The sequence below is a fragment of the Mus caroli genome, chromosome 11 (genome assembly GCF_900094665.2).
Source record: "Mus caroli chromosome 11, CAROLI_EIJ_v1.1, whole genome shotgun sequence".
NCBI classification, from domain to species: Eukaryota; Metazoa; Chordata; class Mammalia; order Rodentia; family Muridae; genus Mus; species Mus caroli.
In genome coordinates, this window is record NC_034580.1 from 108,582,180 (window position 1) to 108,591,054 (window position 8,875).

An 8,875-nucleotide genomic window follows, 5' to 3' on the forward strand; every position below is an offset into this window, starting at 1 on the left:
CACACACACACACACACACACACACACACACAGATAGATAGGTAGGTAGGTAGGTAGGTAGGTAGGTAAATAAGTAGATAGATAGATAGATAGATAGATAGATAGATAGATAGATAGATAGATAGATGGATGATGGATGATAGAGATAGATAGATAGATAGATAGATAGATAGATAGATAGATAGATAGATAGATAGATAGATAGATAGATAGATATGATAAAATGTTTTAAATGCATATTACTAAGATATCTGCATACCGTTCTGGAAAAGACAAAAGGACAGTGAAAAGGTAAAATTAGTGGCTGCCACGAGTTGCCAGGTAGGAGACTGTATAAGAGGTACTGAGAGAGCTTCCAAGGCAGTGTGTCTACTCTGTATGGGATGGTAGAGGAGGCCTGTTCATGGTTTATCTGGACCTGTAGAATCCACAACAGCAAGATTGACCCTTGATGTAAAACTTTAGAATCTGGGGGATTATACCTGACACCTGTGGCTCATCAATAGCAAGAAATGCATCACCCTTTGGGGGTCACAGAAGTGGGGGGCCTGCATATGTAGGGATAAGGGTACCATGGGAAGATTCAGTACATTCTGCTAAGCCTAACATCGATCTGAAACAAAACAATGTCTAATGTGTGTTACAGCTAAGTGCAGGGCCTGGGGACCCTCGACCACAGTGGACTTTATTCAAATATAACCAAAGCATTGTCCACAGAAGCTGATCCCAGTTAAAGTGCGCAGGAAGGGTGTGTGGAGCCGATTCACATGCATTCTAAGTGAAGAAAAAATAACTTGGTCAAAACAAAAATAGGACTATTTGTGGCAAGTTTCTCCGTGGATTCAAGGTCCTAACTATTAAGTTGCATAGTCTCTCTTTCCCAATTACACCTTCAGATTTCCTGTGTGGCTCTAATCCTTCCCTTGGGCTTTCCCTTCACTCCCTTCCTGTACTCTATGAGCACTGCTGACTTCATCTGTGATTAAGTGAACTGATTTCACACGCTTTAAAAAAAAATCAAAAGAAAACCAATTCTCCTTTTTTCACACATGTAAACTCATTAGGTAGAGGAACCAGCACACCATAGGGCAGGAGCTACAGCCGTCTGAGGAGAGGGGCTTGAGAACTGTGTAACGTGAGTTTCCATATCACGTTATCTCTCCTCCCTTCTTGGCTTATGTTGATCAAAAGTGCTCTGTGCCACTGTGCCTCGCTCTCTTGCTCTCTCCATCTCTCTGTCCCTCCCTCCATCTCTCGTCCCCTTCCTCCCTCCCCCAACTCTCTCTCTCTCTCTCTCTCTCTCTCTCTCTCTCTCTCTCTCTCTCTCTCTCTCTCTCTCTCTCTCTCTCTCTCTGTGTATTATGTATGTGGATACGCACATGCCTATATGCAGATGTGCACACCCACATGCACTCATAGAGGTCAGGTGATGATGTTGGCTACTCTGTCACTCTCTTCTTATTCTCTTGAGACAGGGTCTCTCACAAAATTTGAAACTAGACTAGCATTCTCTAACTCACTCACATTCACACACACCACACACCATGAACACACACATTCTCTCATGCACTCATATGCACACACATATACCATACACACGTATACTACATATACATACCTCATATACATATGCACCATGCACACAAGCACACTCACGCGCGCGTGCACACACACACACACATGCACACACATGTACACACATGCACACACATGCACACACATGCTTATAGGCACTTAAGTATCAGCTGGCTACTTGACCTCAGCTCCTCATGCCTGTAGAGAAAGTGCTCCTCTCTCCAGACTCAATTAGATTTTTTTTCACCCTGTCCCTAGTCAATTGTGTGTGTGTGTGTGTGTGTGTGTATGCACGTGTCCTCCTAACCTTACAATGTTCTCATCTCCCTCACTACAAATGCCCAACCTCAAAACAGAATAGTGGTTGGACTCCCTCAATCCTCCCCTGGCCCAGTATCTCACGCACTGCCTTGTCCCTGAGAAGTCACTCTCTTATCACCAGACTAGGATGGGGGGGCGGGGAGGGGGCGATAACTTCTGGATGTCTTTTCGCCTCCTCAGGCGGATGTTATAGATGCCTTGCTGTCTTGGCTGGGCTGCCAGGAGAAAGGTTTAAATGAGAAGTGATTGCCAGGAAGTGTGTCCCTGGAGCAACCTGGAAGCCTGGTGTTCTGACCTGTCATACGCACTTAGCATCTCCATCAGCAGCCTGTCTGGTGTTGGCCAGGCCCCGAGAGTGACCCGCTTGACCCCGTTCCTAAACTACAAAAGTAAATTTATCTCTTCCAAATGCAGCTTCTTACAGTGAGCAATTAGGGCCACAGCAGTCCAGATGACTCAGCTAACTGAAATGAAAACCATCTTTCCTGTGACCAGCTCAGAGTTCCAAGTCCAGCACTACCATGGATTACTTCATCCCCAGCCCATAGCAAGGCAACAGGTCTGCAGAAGGTCCAGCCTGCTGTGCTTCCATAGGAGATCAGCGGGGTTACATGCAGGAAGGGCTATCCTGGGGAATCACTGAGACTCAGGCCCTTCTCTCCTCTGGGCAGGTCCTGACTTTGATGCATCTTGAGGTGCACAAGTGTGTGTGTGTCTGTGTGTGTGTGTGTGTGTGTGTGTATGTGTGTGTGTGTGTGTGTGTCTGTGTCTGTGTCTGTGTATCAGTGTTGGCTTGCATGTGTACATATTCATGCATGTACATGTATTCATGAGTATACACTCGTGTGCATCAGTGCATGTGGAGAGCAGAGGTCAACTCTGAGAATATTCTTCAATCCTTCCCCTTAGTTTATAAGACAAAGTTTGGCTAACAAGCCTCAAGGATCTGACTGCCTCTGCTTCCAAAGCACTGAGACACAGGTGCACAAGTCAAGCCAGTTTGTACATAGGTAGAAGAGATTGAACTTAAAGTCTTCATGCTTGCAGGCAGGTCCTTCACTGACACAGCCATCTCCTAACTTCTAACTTCTAGCTGGGTGAGGAGCTGTGACCGACAGAACTGAGAACTACTTTGCCCCTCGTGTTTATCTAGTGACACAGCTCCCTAAGCCGCCTCCTCCCTTCTTTCCCTCTCCAGTGAACTGACAACTTATTATTCTTACCCATGTGACATTACAGAAAGTCAGGCTTAGAAAATAGCTCAGGGGGCAAATCTATAGCCACACAAACCTATAGATCCAAGTTCAGATCCTCAGAACCACAGGAAAAGCCATTCGTGGGGCTGGAGAGATGCTCAGTGGGTAGATGTTAGCTGTATTAGCATGATGACCTGGGCTCAGATTCTTAGAGCTTACATAAAGTAAGGTACAGTGGCATACATCAATAATTAGAGTGTTCCTATGGTAGGATGAGAGGCAGAGACAGGAAATTTTGTGGAATCTGTATTTACCTGTAGGAGAAAAAAAAATAAGAGACTTTGACTCAAACAAAGTGGAAGGTAAGATATGTCTCTGAGGTTGTCCCTGACCTCCACATGTATGCTGTGACATGAGTATACCTACACTTACACATGAATGTGTATACATATACATCACACATATACAAGATACGAAGGAAATAAATAAGTAAAATCTAGGCATGGTGGTACATGCCTATAATCCGAACAAGAGGGGACAGAGTGAGGAGGGCCCCTGGAACTCACTGTCTAGCCATTTTTGCCTAAGGAGCACAGCATTTTAGCCTAAGCATGTACCTGGGTACATGTCAAAGGCATCTTATAGAAGAAAGACTTTATCTGGCTTATGGTTGCAGAGGAGAAGCCATAATGGCGAAAGAGGGATAGTTACAGGCAGAGAGAAAAACTCCAAACTCACAGCAGAGAACAAGAACTGGACTTAAATAAGGTGTGAGAGAATGAGTACTTACAGACCCGCCCACTGTGACGTGTTTCCTCCAGCAAGGCTCCACCTTCTAAAGATGAGAGGATACTCAAAGCCCGCCCACCATGATGTATTTCCTCCAGCAAGGCTCCACCTCCTCCAGATGAGAGAATGAATACTCAAAGCCCACTCACCTTGATGTGTTTCCTCCAGCAAGGCTCCACCCCTTAAAGGTTCCATACCCTACCCCCAAGTAGCACCACTAACTGGGGACCATGTGCTCGAATGAGCCAATGGAAGACTTTCTAATTCAAACTCCCACGGCTCCCAATAGCATCCCTTCTTGAGTGCCCTTGAAAAACCAGTCAGCCATCTAGAAACCTACCTTCAGGTAACTGGGAGCGATCACTTTTCGACACTTCTGTTTTTGTCACTGATACCATCTAAGAAATGAAACCATCTGGAAATGGAAAGGATGGAAACAATTTAGCTAATACTAATATAGTTGTAGTTAGGCTGTGCAAGAAGGTATGGGAGTGTGTATGTGTGTGCATGTCTTTGTACAGGGAGGCCTCTTGGTTTGTTTGAGGTGTTTGATTTGTTGTTTGTTTGCTTATTGTTGTTGTTGTTGTTGAGACCGGATTTTTTGACGCCTAGGCAGGACACCACCTGGTTATGTAATCAAGAATGGATGACTTTGAATGTCTGAGCTTCCCACCTCCATCTTATCCTGTTTATATGGTCCTGGGAATAGAATGTATGCCCTCATGCGTACTAGGCAAGCAGTCTACCCGCTAACTTTGTGTGTGTGTGTGTGTGTGTGTGTGTGTGTGTGTGTGTGTGTGTGTGTGTGTATGTGTGTCTGTGTGTGTGTGTGTGTGTGACATGTGCACGTTCAAAATTTCTCAGGAAGGAATTTGCACAGAAGAGGGAGGGGTAAAAAGAAAAATGTTTGCAAAGTAGAAAAATACAACCTTAGGTACAAAATAAAGAGCCCTCCACAGAGCAAAGAGAAGGGCTGTCCTATACACAGAAAGTCCCTGCCCAGGATCGCACTCATTCCAGTGCACTTAGGAAAATGAGGAGTATTAACCTGTGGGAAATACTCAGTCCTGATTGGCTGACTGCAGCTCACAGCTCATTGATCAGGGCCAGGTAGCAAAATAAGACTTTGTGGAGTCTGTTTGTCTTGGCAGTTGAGATGGGAACATGCTGGACAAGGGCTGCAAAGTTTAGTTTGTGGTTCTTCCAGGAACACAGAGTACACGTGTGTCTCCCACCCATGCTACCAGGCTCCATTCTGCATTTAGGTCTTCTCAGCTACAGAAGCCTATTCTAGGAGGCTCAGCATGTGGGGAAGTTCCCTCCTTTTAAACAGACTCTATCATCCAACAGCTCTAATAATGGGTTGAAGCAAAATTGTCCCACCTCAGTTCCACCACTTGCCATGGCTTTAAGATGTGATCAGAGAGAACTTATATTAGTCAGACATATTCTAGAAGTTTGAGGCTTTTTTGGGTCAGTCTTTTGGGGAGACCCTGTGAAATCAAGTGTGAATATCAGGGAAAGTCTGGAGGAGTAGGGTAAAATTAGCCTAACAGGCAGGCAGTGTTGAAGAGATGCCCAAAGATGAAAGGATTAGAGGGATCCTGCTGTACTATACATGGGGGTTGATATTATTCTAGTTTTATTTCTGTTTCTATAGCAAAATACCCTGACAAAATGTAACATAGGGGAGAAGGGGCTTGTTTCATCTCACAAGTCTATGTTTCATTCTATCACTGTAGAGCAGTCAAAATAGGAACTTGAACAACTTAGTCCCAACATATCCACAGTCAAGAGCTAAGAGAAAGGACTACATCCTTGCTCTCTTGCTTTCATGCATGAGTTCAGCTTGAGTTCTCCATTCTTACAGACCTCAGGATCTTCCAGTCGATTACTCAAACCAAGACAATTCTCCGTGCCATGAGGACCAGCCCTCACTGAGATTCTACCCAGATGATTCTAGGTTGTGTCAAATCCAGAATTAAAGCTAAGCATCGCAGGTAGAATGGGCCATTCCTACTGTAGCAAGCTTCTCATAAGAATTTAATGGAGCTAAAAGGCGGATGGACAGAAAGATGCTTGGCAATGTGGTTTGCTCTCATTCTTACAGCCTTTTATGTTGTAAGATTGTTGCCTTAAAGCCAGGATGCATTTACTGGATTGGCTAAGGAAAAAAATGAACTAAATATAATGAGGTATGGATAAATTCAGCAGGTATGTACCTAAAGTCTTATTATAGATTATGTAAGCGGGGAGCTGGGTTAAGTGAGGTTATAGGAATAGCAATTAAGTCATTATTCTTCAAGAAAGAATTTGTATGTAAGAGGCGACAGATGGTTTCTACAATCAGTAAGTTTATCTATACCAGTCAAGGAGATTTAGTAAAGAGATCTCACAGCCATGCAGGTGACCAGCAGAAAGGGGTTAAAGACAGAAAAGTCAAGGGGTCAGCAAAGGCTGACAGAGGGAAATGGAAAAAAAGAGCTCATTCTTGAAGTTTTCCAGCAAAGGACCACTCAAACAAAATGAGAAAGGAACTTTCTCTAAATTAGAAAACAGATGAAACATCAAATAAAATTTGAGCCATCAGTTCTGTCAGCAATCTATACATGTTCAAAATTCACAGAACTGTCTCGTACTGTGGAGAAGAGGAGACGCTAAATTGGCTTGAACACAGGAAGTACTGTGAGTCAGGTCGCTGTTTACAAAGACAGGGTGCAAAAATTTGATCAAGGTTCTTATTGACATTTTTACTTTGAGACCTCATGATCTCTAGAGGATAGACTACATGGTGAGCCACTGTGGTTGGCAGCACACACCTCTTAAGTTGGGGGACAAGGAAACAGATCAAACATGTTCTGAAGTAAGGATTCACACAACAGGTGAGACATGAGTTGTCATTCCAAAGGATTCGAGAGAAAATCGGCATATCTTCAGTATGCTGTTATAGGTATATTGTTGGCTCTTCCAGGTGAAGACAAAGGCATTAACTCTTACAGCATACTGATTTAAAAAAAAACTGCTGTAGAGGGCAATAGCTGAAAGTTGGTTCTTGGGAGGAACATAGGACAACAAGGTATGAAGGTCAGGGGTCTCTGGGCAACATACAATAGCTATGGTATTAATGGCTCCGAAATTCTGCACCACTCTCTTCCAATACATTTCTGACAGTTAAGATCAGGAGCTGGTGCACAGAACAAAGACCTGTGTACCATGTTGTCAACTCTGACTTGTATCCCAGACAAAAATGGAAGGAGTATTACTTGGTACTGGGGACAGAGTTGTTAAGATCCACTTGGGGCTGAATGGAGGCGCTGAATGGATGTGAGGAAGAACCGTTCTAGAATGTAGCCAGACCCATGTGAGCAACTCCTGGCGAGCGAAATAAATAGAATGAATAAACCCAACAGGGAAGATGAGTAAGACAAGGGCTATGACTTTAACAGCAGAACCTCTTGGTAAGTTTCACTCTAGCATCCTCTGCCATCTGGAGAAAGATATAGCCAGACATGCGTCAGAAAGCTTCCTCCAGGAAAGATTCATAAGGGGCAACACCATGACAACTAAGAGCCTGAAATAAATGCCTAGAGACTTGGAAACTTTCCAAGGTTGGCTGAACACCCTAATCATTTGGATGAATTCAGAATTCTGATAAAGAGACATCAAAAAAAGTGTCAGATCTCAAGATGGATAGAGTAAAACCATCCCTACTTGTCAACCAGAGCTTTAACTAGTGAAATTCCGGTTTTTCAATTTCAGGTAGAGCAAATATCTTCTCTATTTCCCCCAGAGTGTCCCTGAAGTAACCTCGTCAGGATCTAACTGTAGCCAGTATTTGCATTCAACAGTCCTTTTCTTGAAGAGGGCTGAACAGAAAACATAGCTTACTGATTCTGAGAGGTAGGATCAGTTGGAGTGTGCTTTTTTTTTTAAAGATTTATTTATTTATTCTATGTAAGTACACTGTAGCTGTCTTCAGACACTCCAGAAGAGGGAGTCAGATCTCGTTACGGATGGTTGTGAGCCACCATGTGGTTGCTGGGATTTGAACTCCGGACCTTCGGAAGAGCAGTCGGGTGCTCTTACCCACTGAGCCATCTCAGCAGCCCTGGAGTGTGCTTCATTAACGAGTGGTGGTGTGCTTCTCTGTGTTGTAAGTCTCAGGTTGCATAAGGTTCTTCATCCTGCCCAGATCTTTACCAGGAGCTGAGGAAACTATGCACCTTATGGGAGGATAGTAAGTGTATGGTGCTGAGAACCCCCCAGAAAGCCCAGCCCTAAAGAATGCATTCAACAAATTGAGAGGCTCAGCATTCGGATCCTTATTCCTCGGGTTTGACTAAGGGTTGTTATTGTTTGCCTTGACATAGTAGAGGAAGGATGACAATAAGAATGATGATGATGAGATGACGACAATGACGACGGTGACGACGATGGTGTCGATGACAGTGGTGACAGTGGCGATGATGGCGTTGATGATGACGACGATGGTGATAATGATGATAATAATGATGACTCTAAGGAAGAGGAGATAAAGCTAAGAGGCTATGTTGATGAGGTCCGGGAGAAATAGAGGGGAGAAATAAGGGACGTGGACATGATCATTGTTCTTTTTGTAGGTGTCTTAGTTAGAGTTTGACTGCTGTGAACAGCTACTATGACCAAGGTAACTCTCAAGGACAGTATTTAATTGAGGCTGGCTTACAGGTTCAGATGCTCAGTCCATTATCATCAAGGTGAAAGCATGGCATCATCCAGGCAGGCATAGATCAAGAGGAGCTAAGAGCTCTACATCTTCATCTGAAAGCTGATAGCAGAATCCTGGCTTCCAGGAAGCTAGGATGAGAGTCTTAAGCCCATGCCCACAGTGACACGCCTACTCTGAGGTTGCAACTCCTCCAAAAATTCCTCTCTCTGCTGGAACTCCCACCTCCTATTTCCTATCTAAATAAAAAGCTAATAAGCCATTAGCTTTTTGTTTGTTTGTTTGGTTG

General features: G+C 44.0%; 1 long non-coding RNA gene across 1 annotated transcript; it reads right to left on the minus strand.

Annotated features, from left to right (window-relative positions):
* Positions 1 to 3,225: 3,225 nt before the first annotated feature.
* LOC115032489 lies at positions 3,226 to 4,298 on the minus strand. Its single transcript, XR_003838159.1, has 3 exons — positions 4,222 to 4,298; positions 3,883 to 3,927; positions 3,226 to 3,406 (listed from the first exon to the last, which is right to left on the minus strand). It is a non-coding gene; the product is annotated as an uncharacterized LOC115032489 (long non-coding RNA).
* Between the last annotated feature and the right edge of the window lie 4,577 nt (positions 4,299 to 8,875).